Genomic DNA, 15339 nt, shown 5'->3' with positions numbered 1-15339 from the left:
TGACGATGAAAGCAGGTGGAGGGTGAGTTAAATGGGAGATCCTGAAGCAGGAAGCAAAAGGGAGCTTTCTTAGAAGCTCAGTGGATTTCATTCACACCTCAGCAACCTAGCTCAATACTAATATTATCCAGCTCTGTGGGGGCTCTGAGCCTCAGCCACCCCATAAAATGTCAAAGATCATTTAAACTGGTGTACTTGTGGTATTACCTGTTATGTTCCTTTTTAACGCTTGGTCCTGTCCAAACAAAGTGGCAAACGAAATAAAGTACTAAAACATGCACTGTTTATAGTGACAATTTTATACAAATAGTATTTAGTGAGCTGGTATGTGGTTCAAGACTCCACAGACACTGTAATACTCCTTCTACAGCTGCTAGGGGTTTAAAATGTCCACTACTTGATTACACAAATAGAATGATTTTAGTGCGTCAGTAAAAAGTGAACGTTTTGTTGGGCTTATTTTACCACTAGACCACGGTGAAGATATTTATGCACAAAAACAGTTCCTCCAGAATTTTACAATTATCTGGAAAATATCTGAGCTGTGGTCAAAGGGGCCAAGAGATATCATTTTCAGTGGCAGACAATTTGACTTTTGGTCAGATTGGTCAGTGATTTTGTTTATGTCCTGTAGTGAGCTATGAAGTTTATAAAAATTGTCAAATATCACAAATATTTTGCACCAGTTATGAAATAAATCCCAGTGAATTTTAATAAGTTAATAATTATGATCACATATTGTAATGTGTTTCCAAATTAGTTCCTAATGTTTAAACTTCACTAGAATTATTTAGGTGCATACATGACATTTTATATTATTATTATTATTATCATTATTATTATTATTATTATTATTATTATTATTATTATTATTATTATTATTATTATTATTATTATTATTATTATTATTATTATTCATACTGAAACTGCACCAGAATTCTCACTTCATGTTTTGTGGATAATTCCGATGGATATCAGCCTCAATGAATTTTAATATAGCTCTCATCAGCGTGATATCATCTACACTACAATTTGTGATTATTAAAACAGCTACCTTTCATTTTTTTTTATTTGTTTAATATTTTCTAATAAAATAGTGCATAATATATATGTCCAAAATATAAATGTCTGATCTGTGATCCCTTTTTGTTTTTCTTTAGCATTTACAGGCTAAAGTTACAATACATTATGGAAGGCATAGACATTACGTGAGATTATACATAGAGAAGTAAAAGATAGCTTGTCATTAATTGTCCAGGAGCTGAGATAGTTCCGGTTTGCCTCGAGCACAGCAAGAGCTGAGGGTCTCACTTGTTGACAGGGTCGAGGTCAGGAGTGGGTCGATTCTAATGGTGTCGTGTGGCACGCTTGCGATCCCACACTCATTACACCGTTCACAATTACGGCTACCTATTTCCCCGAGAGGGCCGGGCCAACCATTATCATGGCGACTCAAATGAAGTGGATAATTGTGTCTCTCTGCGGCACATCAGGAAACGAGAGACGAAGAGAGAGAGAGAGAGAGAGAGAGAAAGAGAGAGAGAGTTAGTGTGCATGTAAGAGTGTGACACAGAGAGAGAGAGAGAGACCCAAAAATGAGACAGACAGATAGATGGACCAAGAAGGCATAATGCATATCAAATCACAGTAACACACACACACACAGAGGGACCAGGTGCAAGAGTGACAAGAGAGACAAACAGCACATGAGCTCATGTACATTAAGTCAAGTCAAACTTAAGAGTTATCACACTAACAACATGTGGAAATACTTACGTTTTCATTCCTCAAAGCCTGAGTTTTTTCTCAGGATTCACATTTACATTCTCTCCAAAGCCTTATCTATGTACGTACATACATGCAAGACATATTCTGCGCTTCTAATGCATTACAAGTTGGAAAAAGTTCAGGGAAAATGACCCAAAATAGACAAGTGCATTGCCATGTCATATTTATGAGAAGCGGAGGCCACTAATTTAAAGCCCTGACTCTCTTGCCTGCGATCCTACATGGACTTGTCAAACTATGTGCCATTACTATTCTTTGTCTTAGCGCACTTGTCATGTAAGGCTTGTACTCGAATGAAATATTAATTCTGCATAATAACTTTCAAAGGGGAATAAAGTATGGAATTAATTATTAATCATATGTATATTCAGAGCTTTTCTGATTTTCTTTTTTGGGAAGCGCGAGATATTCCCAGACACTTGTTATCCGACGAGAGAGGCCACGATTTATTCAGGCGAGATGTAGAAACGGTGACAAAAACAACGAGAGCCATCGCGGAAGTCGAACCTAGACGGACCAACGTACAGGTGTCAGAAGTAGGACGGCGCGTAATACGGATTATACGCTTCATTTAGTGGTTAGTAAGTATGTTCTAGTTTGGTGGAACAAAGAAACATTTGTTGGGGAGGGGGTGCAGGAGTCAAGGTCATGTCATTAGACATCATAAACTCCCATCAACGGGAGTGAGGAAATAAAGCGCGCTGATGAGAGGAAATGCGATATGAGACAATAGATATCTCATTTACTGCATTCTGTCCCATTTCGGCACAATTTGCCGTGAGCCAGTTAATATGCAAGTTATCCGTTGGAGAGGGCGCGAGACAGACCATTTCAGTGTCAATTTACAGCAAAAAGAGAGGACGGGAGTACTCTTCGTTCTTCAGAGCTCTTTAGTCTAATTCAATTGTACCTTTCAATACCTTATGATATGCAGGAAGTGGTTGGCTCACTATATCACATTATGGGGGGATAAAATAGTAAAACGGATTTTTTAAAGGCTGTAAGTATGCACAGGGAGAAAAGCAGATAAAAAGTGAAGCTTACTTTTGGCGTGTCTGAGGGGTGAGAAGTGGATTTAAGTGCTTTAGGACTGCGCTTTGCTGTAAATGCGAGATATCCATCATCGAGCTAGTCCAAACAGTAATGGAAGAAGTTACTCCATATTGACCGTTCTTGACTCCACACTATCACACTATTCATAGCGTTAAAAGCATCTTTGGTCATTTGTTACAGCATCTGGTTCATACGTTATCGCAAGTCATGGAACAATTGAAAAAGGTCAGCTTAAATGTGCTTTAACACATAAAAGGTAGTGAAGGAGAAAAAAAAAAAAAAAAACTATTAGGCTGGGGAACAAAAAAAAAAACTCCTCGTCTGTCTTAGTGGTAAAATATACGAATAAATGGAGAAACGTTTAGCCAAGCACACGCTGGCTCTGCATCGATAAAGGAATAAGAAGAAAGGCAAGTGGCAAATACTGTCTAGTGTTACACGGATCATAATAAGCAATGAATTAAAAAGAAGCGGAAATGAAAGATTCATTTCCCGACCCTCTCAAATGCAGACTCTTGTATCTTTGTTGAGATCCACGGTATCCAAAACGTTAGAAGAAAGCATTTAGACTTAAGGAGAGAAAGCAGCTCCTTCTTCTCCTTCTTCTTCTTAAATGGAAATTTCCACCCAACTTTAAATAATTCTTAGCTAAGCCGCTGGCAGGCATATGTCAGAGCATTAATATTTACAGCACATCATGCCGTAGTTGAAAGAATACAATTTGAAGATGCATGCTTGGATACATTTAAAATGCATGCATAAATAAAGACAGCAGTTATGAAATCGGGTGGCAAGCTCTGCAAAGTTGCATCCAGAGACAGAAGAGTAATATAAGGATATTAAAACTAAACTCTAATGCTTTTTTTATTTTTTTTTTGGCAATTTTTGCCTTTTGCATAAAAGGGCTTGTATTAATTAAAACGTCTCAGAAAGAGAGACGTAATTTCAGACCCGCATTAAACATCAGCAGTGTTAAGATAAGAACCAACTACCAAGACAGACGAAGTAATGAACTGTTTCAGATTATAAGTAAACATTTAAAAACACTTATGCACTATTTGAATATGTGACTCCGGATCCAATTTAGACCATCCAATTTGAAGGCTTGAATAAAATAGCCCCGGAGTCGCCCTCGTGTGCTACGGGTCGTTGGACATGACGAGTCTTTTGAGTAACTGAAAATAGCAACTGGCTCAGCAGCCCAATTATGATCCGAATCCTTTCCATTGTATTTGCTCTCTTCTTTTACCTTGTGAACAATAGGTCAGCTGTGATCGACCGGACCCTGGCGTTCAAAACAGACAGCTCAGCCTCTATTTGAGGATCAATAGCAACGTCTGATCCGCTTCTGTCCATATTCAAATAAAACGTGCTGTGGCTGTAGCACGCATCATCTCCTCAAAGTCATGTATAATTAGGCACGGCCGTTTCACTAAGTTCAGAGTGGAGACAGAGAGGGAAATATATGAAACTAATTATCAGGGGCCTCGACGTGGCTCTTCTTTACAATATTAAACACTTGAAACGTGTATATCCGAACAAGACGGGAACATATATTGCAATAAAAAGGTACAGAGACGGGCCTAGCGAATACAAAAAAAAAAAAATTGAATAAGATAAAATGAAACAGTGACAATGAGCCCGTTTCCTTGCTCAGTACATCATGATGTAGCTCCCGGCGCTACCTTTGTCTCCATCATGGCACCGAGTTAAACTGTGCATTGTAGCACGACACCCCTGATTTCATGCAATATGGTGGATTATGGAATTGAATTGAACGCTGAGCGTTTTTGTTCACTTTTCTAAATTAGGATTTTCTGTCTCCATAATGACGGCAGAGTCTCTCTTTCTTGCCAAATCAATGGCAGCTATTTATATGAGCAGTAATCCCACACCAGGCACTGAACTGGCAGCAAAGTGATGGTTTAAAGTAATGACTAAAAAAAAAACAAAACCCCCCTAAAAACATAATGTAGCCTACTAAAAAGAATGCAAATTGGTTTCTTCCAAGTCTATCTGAGAGCTAAGAACATGCTTCATTCTGGAAAGGACTTTTTCAGACACAGAGTTTAATATGTGTAATCAAGAGTAAAAAGTCGTTTGTACCATTTGTGGACAAATCGTCAGGAGTGCCATGGTTTATGATGCAGGATTCAAATGTCCTCCCTGCTTCTCATCAGAACGAGTGAGGCTGACGAGCAGGCGATCAGCCAAGAGATCATTAAGCAAGGGCTGAAGTGGCACTGCCAGTGTGCGGGCGATGCCATGGCAACAAGGGTTCGCCCGGCTTGAGAGACAAGATAAAAAACAATGAAAGGCAGGGTGCAGGGCCGCTCAACGATCGCCGCTGATCGATGGCTCTCACTTGCTCTCCCTCGCTCTCTCTGTTCTTCTCTTTTTTAGAGATGGAGGGAGGAAAGAAAGGCCAGCACCGTTTAGGCTTTGTGGCAAGTAATGCCTGGGGGGTCGTCTTCAAATACAGTGAACAAAGAGTGTAAAAGGAAACCGCTGGGGGAGAAAAGCACTATCAAAACATTCAGTCAGGCCACTGTGAAAGGGCGAGCTATTTACTTGCATCTAATTGTTGACCCCCTAAAAAGTTTGGTAAAAGAATCATTGTCACGCATCTCATGCAGAGTGGTGTACTAACTAGAAAGACCCCGCTGATATAATAAGCATCCACATGGGACCCGCCGGGAAAAGCTGATCCGGTAATGACAAAAAACTGAAGGATGTCAGAGTATCCTTTACAATGTGAGCAGAAGAAGATGACACATATGGCGCAGTACAAGTTCCAGCTGTATTTGTTCGTCTTTTCTCTTTTTTCCCAGTTCGGATTCATGGACAGTTCTTTGAGCAAGAGATATGCTCAATACCCTGTCTCTCAGACACACACGCACTAGTAAGTTTACCAACAACATGTGCTAATCAATGCAGTGAAAGCAATCTGTCAGGAAATCTTTAGCATTAAGACTCTCTCCCTGAATGGGGATCAGGCCCCGTTCACAGGGCTGGGGCTCGGCTGGGTCTTAACAGTCTGCCTTTACGCATCCCCCTGTGTCAATACGGATTATGAGCCCGGCTTTTATCTTTCCAACCACACAGACCACTTCTTCATTTAAATGGATTGAATAGATTGGGTCTCTTTTTTTTGTGTGTATTATTTAATAAATAAAAATATACTCCTATGAATACATTCAAATCCGACCCCGATTCAAATTCCGCAAGCAAAGAGATCTAATCTTTCATTTTTTTTTTTTTTTTTTTAATCCAAATTTACCGAAGGCAATATTTTTTAACGTACTTCTTTAAGACCTGAAAAGGATAAACACTACCTATTGTTGATGGCACAGCACCTTTCTTTCCAACTTAAGAACAACAATTTGCTTGAGGATCGACTGCTTGGCAGCTGACAGCACCTGCATGCAAAGTAGCTGGGTTATATTTAGGGAGCATTTTTAGGGAAATGATTGTGATTTGCAATCCTGCGTTGTGCGGCTAAATTACAAAGAAACTGTATTTACCGATATTACAATAGCTGCAAAAAAAAAAAAATAGGCCTCGTTATATCAATGCTATCAAATATAAAAGAAGGCAGTAAAAAAAAAGAAAAGAAAAAAAAGAGGCTGTAAAGAAGAGGAGCAATGATGAACAAATAAAAAGCAAATGTTGACATTTCGTATTCAGTGCTTCTCTTCATAGGTCAGAGGCAAGCCTGGCTGACCCCTGTATTGTTTTAAATGCCATTTTGTAAAAGAGGATCGCAAGAATTAATTAATGCATGGGTAGCTGCCACCGTCAAGAGGCGCATTAAAATCAATGATTAATAAATTCAAAACACACAACAAACTCAGAGGGGAGATGAAACTAGTATTGTGCTTCACAGGAAGCAGCCCCAGTGCGGGTCCTCCCACCAGCGAGACGGCCACTCGGATGCCTAATGGAAAGCCGCCGGTGCCAGCTGTGTGCCTGTGAATAAAATCACTTTAATTAAAGGCATCACAATGGGAAGGGAATGAAGCAGAATGGAAAGGAAACGGCCTGCGTACTTGACACACACACACACACACACTGACAAGGCGATGCAACGACGTCTTCAATGATCCTATCTCAAATAATCCAAATCCCTGAAACACCTTCTCCTTTTCCGTCTATCCGAGCACTAAACATGAGCATCAAGAACATCATGCTTGTGTTGTCTTGAAGACGAGTCTCATTCCATACCGTTAGCACATCAAACTGATCTGCGTCACATCTGAATTTTTTAAAACACTTTTTTTTATCACGCCAGCTTTTAAAATATAAAACGAACAAATTATTTTCTGGACGTTTTTTTTTTTTTTAGGACGGATGTTCAGATGTCGCATGTTTCTCAGCTCCAAACTGTGAGCCAGCGGAGCGGCAATTGTTCTAGGCTTCCAAATATTGTGCTGTTTCGCTGGCAGACAAACCAGCAAAAGAAGAGTCCACCCACATACGAGGGAGGAAGGGGCCCTCATAATCTGATACACAACAAAGATGAGCCCTGATTACATTCACCCCCTTCTCCTGTTTTAAACAGACTGGGAGCAGTGCCCAGAGCCAGCTGGGGGAAACACAGCTTCACTCATACGCTCATATAAACAGCATCAGTGTAGCTCACCTCATCACTCACAAGGGGGCAGCAATCCAACACGCACCAAAACTAAACTACAATCAGACTGACGGGAAATGTTCAGTCTTTAGAGGATGAGAAATGATTGTGTTACCAGGTTTCTGGAGATCCGGGAATAGAAGTGTTCATGGAATTGTTACCGACTTGTCAGTAATACCATCTTTACATATCTTCACCATTATTAAACTTTTATTAAAATAATTAAATGAGCAAGAAACAAGTATGTTTCAGGGCTGTTTCTCTACATATCTGGGTGGTGATTATTACTATTATTATTAGTGGATTGTTTTGAAATGTATGTATTTATTTGTATTTGATCATTACATAAGTTAGATACGTGTATTAGATCGTGAAACATCTGCACATTCATTTATGTCTATAAAACTATAGTGATATATGTAAATATAATATAGCTTTATATCTGTATCAGGCATTATAATAGAGAAATGTAGGTGACTAAAGACTAAACTCTAATAGTAAGGGCTCACAAAAACAGAGGCAATTTGGACAGCAGTACAATTATCATAGTACCTCAAAGTTAGTCGAGGTAATTTGGACGGAAATAAAATTACATGGTGCAAATAAAATAATTCCCTCCAGGTTTCTATATAAATCTAATCCTGTACAAACTAAAGAAAAAAAGCTTCCAAGCTTGATTGAAATGGCAGAACCCTTTAAAAAGGGGTTGATAGAACTCCCTCCCTCTTCTAGACCTTTTCTCATATTGTAGACGATTTAAGTAGGAAAAAAAAAAGTCAAGACCTTTGAATCTACAATTAAAACCACCTTGATAGCTTCCTAACCATCTCCGGGACTAATTTAAAATTTTATAACAGAAGGCACGGTAGATGTAGATTCAGCATTGCCATGTTTTAATGAAACTGTTATTTTTAGAAAGATTCTGCCATTGCAGCACTCAGTACTGGTTTGCCAATTGCAGTAATTCCTGCCCAGATAGCTAATGAGTGATGATCTAGTGCCGGCCCACGCTTAGCATTTTCATCTGACCCACATACCGCACTGATCTCATCCCAGTCAGCCACAACTCTTAATGTGTCCATTTTTCAGGTACGATATGGACCACAATTTAAGCTTAATGGGCCACATACACGCATTAGATAGTCAGTTATTAATTGGCTGCATTTGGGTCGTTCACCTTCCAGATTTTGTGAGGAACAAATACATTACCTGCAGCCGCGTAGCCATCAGAGTAGGGAATCTAGCCTTATGTGTGTCAATATTCAGACTAGTATAAATTATACATTTGTTTCAAAAAGTTTTTTTTGTACTTCCAGAGTTCTCATGCGTGACTTATTATCATATAATATGCCTACATACACTGACCAGGCGTAACATTATGACCACCTGCCTAATATTGTGTTGGTTCCCCTTTTGCTGACAAAACAGCCCTGACCCGTCATGCACTGTGTTTTCTGACACCTTTCTATCAGAACCAGCTTTAACTTCTTCAGCAGTTTTGTTGGAGCAGACCACACAAGCCAGCCTTCACACCTCACGTGCATCAGTGAGCCTTGACCACCCATGACCCTGTCACTGATTCACCACTGTTCCTTCCTTGGACCACTTTTGATAAGATACTGACCACTGCAGACCGGGAACACCCCACACGAGCTGCAGTTTTGGAGATGCTCTGATCCAGTCGTCTGGCCATCACAATTTGGCCCTTCATCAAACTCGCTCAAATCCTTACGCTTGTCTATTTTTCCTGCTTCTAACACATCAACTTTGAGGACAAAATGTTCACTTGCTGCCTAATATATCCCACCCACTAACAGGTGCCATGATGAGATCATCAGTGTTATTCACTTCACCTGTCAGTGCTCATAATGTTATGCCTGATCGGTGTATATACACATAACCACTTTTCTGTTTTATCTATCTCTTATCTGAACCACAGTGAATCCTACCCCAGGACCCAGGGCACAAGGTGGGGACACCCTGACCAGGGTGCCTAAACATTGCAGGGAACAATCACACACTAATGAAAATTTAGAGATGCCGATCAGCCTACAAAGTATGTGTTTGGACTGTGTGAGGAAACCAGAGTACTGAGAGGAACACTAACACCACCACTACCACCCCCAAAAAAGGAAAAGGAGGGCACAGTTTGAACCTCCAACCTCAGAGATGTGAGGCAAACAAATTAACCACTAAGCCACCATGCTCCTGCTGCAGTTCTATTAACATTTCTATTTATTTCAATTTAAGCATGTGCTCCTTTCATATAAATGAAATTTCTGTGATTAGATATTGGGGCATCATGATAGAATCTAATAGTAACCGACACGCTGAAGTCGGACACTTATATTATGTGTGTATCACTTGTATTACACACGTCTCTTTTCCCTCTTTTACTCCCTGAATCCTGGGTAATGTTGATAATGTAGTCTACAGTTACAATTTTCAAAAGACATTCATCATGATCATATATCTACATGCTGGTAAATAATAATAATAATAATAATAATAATAATAATAATAATAATAATAATAATAATAAAGTGTATATCTGATCTTCACATCATACCTTGTTATATTAAACTGCTTCACATTTGACTAAAATAGGCAGTACATTGTTGTTGTTCTTGTTGTTTACTCAATGAGTTTCTTGTTTCAGCTGGTTTCAATCAATCTGATTCAACACACCACTTAATTACCAAGCTTAGTTTGCAAGATAAAGAACAGAAATCAACAAACTGCACTGACGTCTGCCTCCGTAGGACAGGAAATGATGACCCCTGCTGGAGCTATTTGTATCAGGTTTAAGATCTTGATCGTTTCCTACAGGGGATGCAAGCCTCAACCCATGAAGGATTTTTAGTCATTTTTATGACATTTTATAGTTATTTATTATTTAGATCTTCTTCTTTTGGCTGTGTTTTACTAGTAAGATGTTTCACTACGAAGAGATATTAAAGTCAATTAATTAAAAATATCACTAGCTTAGAAATATAATATATCTCATTTATAATCTGTCCTTTATAAATTACTGGCTAGGATAATATGATTGAGGGCAACAAGCAGACTTGTTTCCACACTCTTGAAGGTCCTACACAGCCTACTGCAGCCTATAATACATACACTTCATTTAGCTTATTTAAAACCAAATCCACATATTGGATATATATATATATATATATGTATGCATGTATCAGAACCAGCATTAACTTCTTCAGCAATTTGAGCAACAGTAGCTCGTCTGTTGGCTTAGACCAATTTGGCCCTTCTAACACATTTCAATTCAATTCCATTTATTTGTATATCGCTTTTAACAATGGACATTGTCTCAAAGCAGCTTTACAGAAGTATAGAAACAGAGAAGGCAAAAACATTTCTAAAGTTTAAAGTGAAGTAACTATTTTATCCGGTTTCAAGGACAGTTTCAAGGAAAAACTCCCTATAGGATGTGTATAGGAACACATCAGCTTTGAGGACAAAATGTTCTGCCTAATATATCCCACTCACTAACAGGTGCCATGATGAGGAGATAATCAGTGTTATTCACTTCACCTGGCACTGCTCATAATGTTATGCCTGATCGGTGTGTGTGTGTATGTATATATATATATATACACACTAAAAAACAACAGTCAGTTGTTATTTTAGGACACGGAGGTCAGGTGTTCTGGAAAAGTTCTTGCAAGAACAGTATTGTCAAAACCCATCAAGCACCATGATGAAACTGGCTCACATGAAGACCATCCCAGTAAAGCAAGACCAAAACTTACCTCTGCTGCAGAGGAGAAGTTCATTTAGAGTTACCAGCCTCAGAAATCACCAATTAACAGCACTTCAGATTAGAGCCGTTATGAAGGCTTTACAGAGCATCAGTAGCAGACATATCTCAATGCATATCTCAAAACTGTTCAAACGAGATTATTGTGTATTTCAGCCACCTTCAGCAGTATTTTACAATATAGAAAGAAATAAACATCAGGAAAGACCATGGAATTAGAAGATGTGTCCAAACTTTTGACTGGTAGTGTATATATATATATATATATATATATATATATATATATATATATATATATATATACATACATATACATATATATATATATATATATATGTATATATATGTATATATATTTTATATTTGTGTGTGTTATATCTTAGTAACTGACTAAACTGCTGTAACACAAGAATTTCACTCATGGGATCTATCTATCTATCTATCTATCTATCTATACTGAAAGCTTTGAGAACATACTTAAATAAACAAGATCCAGACAATTAAAAAAACCTAGAGAAGGCTTCCACCACAATCAGTAGCTAAGAATAACAAGAGTAACTCTGAAGGAGCTGCATAAATCCACAGCTCAGATGAGAATAGCTGTTCCCATGACACATATACAGCCCAGACACGCCACAGCCTGGGCTGTACAGTAAAGCAGCAAAAAGAAATATGATTGAAGAACATACAAACATATGACATATGAAATGTTTTGATTTTGCTAAAGTTATGTTGCAGTCACTGAACTTTTTATCTAAAGCCAAAGCTTGTTAACCCCAAGCTGTTCATCAGTCTGAAAACAACATCCCTACAATGAAGCATGGCAGTGATAGCATTGTGTTATGGGGATGATTCTTTTCAACAGGGAATAGGAAACTGTTGAAGGAAGCCAGATACAGGACAAAGCAGTGTCAGGACTTGACTTGAGTGACTTGAGAGCCTTCTAACAGGACGTCAATCATAAGTACATCACCAAAGCTATTCAACAATGATTCAGAAGCCTGGACAGGAGAATCTAATGATGGAGAATCATTAGACATTTTTTTGTCTGTGGTCAAATGTGTTTTTGTTATTGTTGTTTGCTTGTGTGTTTTTAAATTAAGCTTTGTGATGCAATGAAACCTGCAAACGTTAGATATACTGAACTGTAAAATGTCAAAATCTAACCTACATTGATCAAACCATTGTAGATTTACCTGCTTAATGTAAACATGACAAGATATACACTATATTGCCAAAAGTATTCGCTCACCTGCCTTGACTCGCATATGAACTTAAGTGATATCCCATTCCTAATCCATAGGGTTCAATATGACGTCGGTCCACCCTTTGCAGCTATAACAGCTTCAACTCTTCTGGGAAGGCTGTCCACAAGGTTTAGGAGTGTGTTTATGGGAATTTTTGACCATTCTTCCAGAAGTGCATTTGTGAGGTCACACACTGATGTTGGACGAGAAGGCCTGGCTCTCAGTCTCCGCTCTAATTCATCCCAAAGGTGTTCTATTGGGTTGAGGTCAGGACTCTGTGCAGGCCAGTCAAGTTCCTCCACACCAGACTCTGTCATCCGTGTCTTTATGGACCTTGCTTTGGTCACTGGTGCACAGTCATGTTGGAAGAGGAAGGGGTCAGCTCCAAACTGTTCCCACAAAGTTGGGAGCATGGAATTGTCCAAAATGTCTTGGTATGCTGAAGCATTCAGAGGTCCTTTCACTGGAACTAAGGGGCCAAGCCCAGCTCCTGAAAAACAACCCCACACCATAATCCCCCCTCCACCAAACTTTACACTTGGCACAATGCAGTCAGACAAGTACCGTTCTCCTGGCAACCGCCAAACCCAGACTCGTCCATCAGATTGCCAGATGGAGAAGCGCGATTCTTCACTCCAGAGAACGCGTCTCCACTGCTCTAGAGTCCAGTGGCGGCGTGCTTTACACCACTGCATCCGACGCTTTGCATTGCACTTGGTGATGTATGGCTTGGATGCAGCTGCTCGGCCATGGAAACCCATTCCATGAAGCTCTCTGCGCACTGTTCTTGAGCTAATCTGAAGGCCGCATGAAGTTTGGAGGTCTGTAGCGATTGACTCTGCAGAAAGTTGGCGACCTCTTCGCACTATGCGCCTCAGCATCCGCTGACCCCGCTCCGTCAGTTTACGTGGCCTACCACTTCGTGGCTGAGTTGCTGTCGTTCCCAAACACTTCCACGTTCTTATAATACAGCTGACAGTTGACTGTGGAATATTTAGGAGCGAGGAAATTTCACGACTGGATTTGTTGCACAGGTGGCATCCTATCACAGTTCCACGCTGGAATTCACTGAGCTCCTGAGAGCGACCCATTCTTTCACAAATGTTTGTAAAAACAGTCTGCATGCCTAGGTGCTTGATTTTATACACCTGTGGCCATGGAAGTGATTGGAACACCTGATTCTGATTATTTGGATGGGTGAGCGAATACTTTTGGCAATATAGTGTATATTCCACTGTAATGTACCTGAAGCATTCCCAAGAATCTCCGACCAAGGTGCCTGAGGAAAGAGATTTAAAAAATAAATCTTTGCATACCTTTTCCATATAAATGCCTCATGTTTTCTGTGTTTCTGTGTTTTGTGTTAGCAAGAATTTGTTTTATTTAAATAATAGTTAGGTAGCTAACAATAAAAAAAATACTTCAGCTTCTGTTTCCAGTAAAAGCCAATAATAACAGCCGGGTGTTGAATAAATGACAGCATAAAATTTCAGAAGAGCATTTCATAAATACATAAATTAGTTAATAAAGTTAAAATAAAAAAATATGGTTCACTTTTTAACCCAATCATGAGGCGCTTTAAGTGTCTTAATTGATGAAAGCATTATTTTTAGGCTCTTCGTCGCACCAGTCGGCTTTTCTAGCTGTTGTTTTTATTCAGATACTAGCTAACTTTCTCATTTATAGTACAAAAAAAAGTAATCTTGCTGGTTAACACTTATTTCTTCCTAAAACATTAAGCCCATTTGCTTGTTTTTCTTTATGTGCGCCTCATCACCATCTTCCCGGTTTCAATTCCTGTACATTTCTTAGTTTGCATTCCTTTTTCAGGCCACAAGGAAGCGCCCTGCAACTACCGGAAGTATTGGCAGTAGCTCCAGACACGTCAATGAAACCGCCATCTTAGATGGGGCATCTTTCCACGTTTAGCTCGCTGGATTTGTTACAATTTAGAGAATGAACTTATATTTTTCTTCAAAAATGCCAGTACAGAGTTTTTACAACAATTTGCCTAGATTTAAAAACAAGTGAATGATCTCATAATATCTGCCATCTAATTATCAAATCAGATTATTATTATTATCAGATTATCAAATCTTCCTTATGTTTCCTGGAACACAACACAGCCTACAAACTAGGTCACCCGTGACTTCACACCCCTACAACCTTATCAAGTTCACAGTCATCTGCTTAATAAGCACACACACACACACACACACAGACACACCTGTACACAATTACCACACCCTATATGAAGGTCTCGCAAACACTTGCTCACTGTGAAAGAATGTTCAATGTGTAACTTTAACAGGAAGTCAACAAACTATTCTGGATCTTGCCTTATTGTTGATGTTTGCTGATTAATAATAAAAAATTCATACTGCACTTGCATCCATTTCAACAATCCGAATGTTTCGTGTTTCCTACATAAAGTGCTTAAAAATGAAAATATAAACATCACGGCAGAAGAAAATATAAAGTACTACTGACTTGGGAACTCATACAGAATAACTGGATACTACTGTGCTGGATACTACTGTGTCCTGGGAAATTAGTTTTAAACAAATGACAAGGATCTAAGCAGATTCAGAGGGGGGAAATCCTTCATTCAATCCTTCAACTGTGCACTGCTAAATAATGATCTAAGTATGGTTGGTTTGTCCCCTCCAGGTTGGAGGGGTGTTCCTCCCTCAAGTGGAGGAGTTTAAGTATCTCGGGGTCTTGTTTACAAGTGAGGGAATGATGGAGTGTGAGAATGACAGACGGATTGGTGCAGCGGCAGCAGCAATGAGGTCTATGTACCAGTCTGATGTGGTACAGGATGACCTGAGCCGAAAGGC

Source organism: Hemibagrus wyckioides, linkage group LG27 (genome assembly GCF_019097595.1).
Source record: "Hemibagrus wyckioides isolate EC202008001 linkage group LG27, SWU_Hwy_1.0, whole genome shotgun sequence".
Taxonomy (NCBI): Eukaryota; Metazoa; Chordata; class Actinopteri; order Siluriformes; family Bagridae; genus Hemibagrus; species Hemibagrus wyckioides.
This window is presented reverse-complemented; position numbering follows the sequence as displayed.